We start from the raw sequence: 3,044 nt of genomic DNA on the forward strand, positions 1-3,044 counted from the left end.
TGGCTTATAGTAAGGTGCGCTCTATAGTCCGGAAGATAGGCATTTTGATATTACAGAAAATCGGTCTTAGAGGCTCTAAGGCAGATTTTGAATATCCAGTTTTATAAAGCGCCGACCTGCTAATACAGACGTTAGCCGATTCTGATTCCTCTTGAAAATAAGTAACAATGATTGAAAATTGCATTTAGAGGCAAAATGTGCGATGTGAATTGAACTTCTCCTTCTGGGTCAGGAGTCTGTCATTATCTCAAGAAGAAGAGTTCCTGTGTCTTGATTAAAACCATTAGCTGAGTTTCCTTTACAAAACTTTCCTGCTCAAAACTTTGTCAATATTCCGCTAATGTAAAAAAAAAAAATACATAAATTTGCAACTGCGGTGTTTCCTTTAAATAAAAGACACAACTAAAATCACACGTGAACAAGTTTGTTCCTGCGATGTCACTAAAAAACATGCCACACCGTGATCCTACAACTACTTCCTGTCATCTTCTTCCTCATAGTTTGAGCCAGTGGCAACATCTGGTTGACGATCGTGTGATGAGAAAAAATGTTTCCTTTGCATGTTTGCAAAATAAACCAATTTTGATACGGACAAAAATCCACCTCATCCTAGCGCCAAAAAAAGGAGTCTTTTCAAAATTGTTTGCGTGAAGCGAATTTATTCTCAAAATATATAATTATATTGTGCAATTATAGCAATTGCACAATAACAGTGGAAACACAGTTATTGTAAGATGTAGCGTGGCATGAACAGACGCATCACCTGCAGCTGTACAGGTGCTGCTCTGGTCTGCTGTGGTGGCAGACAGAGCCAAACAGCGAAACACGAAATTTATTGCTCTGTCTATATTCCAACCCTCATCTGCGATCAGGAGAAAAGTATGGATGAAGACCAAAGCAACAAGATCTTGGATTCAAATGGCTGAAATTAGCTTCACACGTAGAGCGGCTGAGCTCCACCTTTAAAAATAGGATGATTAAGCTTCATCACCCCGGGGGCAATTGGAGTTGAACCCGTTGCTCCTCCGTAAAGCAGTCAGTTGAGGAAGTATGGGCGTTCTTGTCTGTTCTTTCAAAAAAATTAAAAAGGGAAATGTCTGCTTGACATTAACTACTTATGGAAGATTTATTGTCTCAAACAAAAGTTCACCTAATAAAGATATTTTGTGATCAATTTAAAATCTGTGGCCACTATGTCCGACTCAATATTAGGGAGGATAAAGCTTTCATGTGTAAATCACATATACCTTACATGTAAACAATCTTTCTTGTAACGACCTTATATCTTTTCTTTGCATCACTGTAAGCAAAATAACACTTCCTATTTTAGATTTTGACACACAGATTTTTAGATTTTGCTTCAGATGGGATGGAAGATAAATCATGCTTTGTGCCAGAGGTCAATAGAAAGTAAACTGAAATTGGTCACACTTTCTTTAAAATCATTCACAAAGGTGAACGCATCACAGTTTATTTTTCAGTAGTGTGTGAAAGAACATTTAAAGGGTCTGTGAACAGATCTGAGATGTGTGTTTATCACATTACGGTTGTGGTGCAAAACGCTGTTCCCCCAAAGGCTTGCATGCTTCAGATGAGTTCATTTCTCAGCACTTAGTGCTTTGCTGAAACGAATTTGCTGAAGACCCATTAATGTAAATCAGGTGCGTGGCACCAAGGAGGCATCAGAAGCATGTTGGTGTTGGTCCTGCGGTCCAACAGTTGTGAAGCAGCACAAAATTGGCTTCTGTTTCCTAAAACCACACGGTCCTTTTGTTTAAAAAATTCACTTTTATCGGTTTCTGCTGCCTAGCAGAAGAAGTTTATGGTTGTTTTCTGCGGGATCATTGCCCCGAGTGTTCACAGCTAAACTTTGTAAACCTTAAACTCTGCTGCTGTGATATTTATTAAAGAGGAGCGGTATTCTCCTGACAGAGCTTCTAAACAACCCATAGCTGTTAACCATGAATTAATCATAGGCTCTTTGTGCTGTTTTCAGTTTGGGGGGGATGGGAAGATGCTGGAGCCTCTGCCCTGCACTGGTCATTGCACCATAGATAGTTCTTCTCAAAATGTACTTGCACAAATGTTATTGAAAGAAAACAGACATATCAAAAAATAGACATAAAAGATTTTTTTTATTTTTTTCAGCCATCAGATTGAGTTTCAGGAACTCCTGGTCATTCAGGTAACTTAAAAATACTTCTTCCAAGATGAGAACTGCGGACGTTCATTTTAGCATTGGGGACGTCTGTGCTGCTGCGACATGTTTTGCGTTGAGATGCTATTTTACGCTTGAATTGCTTCAGTAATAAGCCAAGTCCTTTCAGCACAACCTTCCCACAGAGACTGTCTCTTCCAGCATCCCATCAGAATTTTTGTGAAGCAAATCTTGGGCCCCAATGCGGCGAGAGAAGCAGCTCCGTCTTCCATTGCTGTTTGCGGATGTCGCTTGTGCGTCTGATTTAAAGGCATACCAGAAACACAATACAATGGTTCTGCTTCTGGACTTTAGTATGCTAAAAAATTAGTTCTTTTTTTTTTTTTTTTTACATTTTTAACTAATTAAAATCTATTAAATGAATTAGTTGAAATTAACACATTAATGTTAATTGAAATGCTCTTCAAGAAACAGAATATATTCCTTCATATAAACCATTTTGGGCCGTATCAAGATCACAAATGTTTTCGCATGGTGTGCTAGAAGGCATTGATACAACTCATTAACAAACTGTTAAAATAATAATAAATATATCTCTGCATTCAAAAAGTTATTCTGAAAAATACTGAACATCTTTTCACATTGATCCGTCCCTCCAGGATTTTGCGATTGGTTTTGTGATTTTTAAAAAAAATATTTTTGGGGAATCATAATTGAAATGCATCTTACAACGTTTATGTTTTTTGTAAGAGGATAAATGCAACGTTTTGTTTTTTTGCCGTAGTGATTATGGACTATAACTTGAGATGGTGTCATGATTGGTGGTGGTAGTGGTGAAGAGAGAACGCCGAGACCCAGGTTATGGTGAAAAGATGATGATTTAATG

General features: G+C 37.8%; 1 protein-coding gene across 1 annotated transcript in view; it reads left to right on the plus strand.

Moving 5' to 3' along the window:
- znf385b (zinc finger protein 385B) overlaps positions 1-3,044 on the plus strand; it is a 77,728-nt gene that overhangs the window by 48,828 nt on the left and 25,856 nt on the right. The gene's annotated exons all lie outside the window — the stretch shown is intronic.

The sequence above is a fragment of the Poecilia latipinna genome, unplaced genomic scaffold, assembly GCF_001443285.1.
Source record: "Poecilia latipinna isolate Pla-1442-1.1 unplaced genomic scaffold, P_latipinna-1.0 Scaffold1156, whole genome shotgun sequence".
NCBI lineage: Eukaryota > Metazoa > Chordata > Actinopteri > Cyprinodontiformes > Poeciliidae > Poecilia > Poecilia latipinna.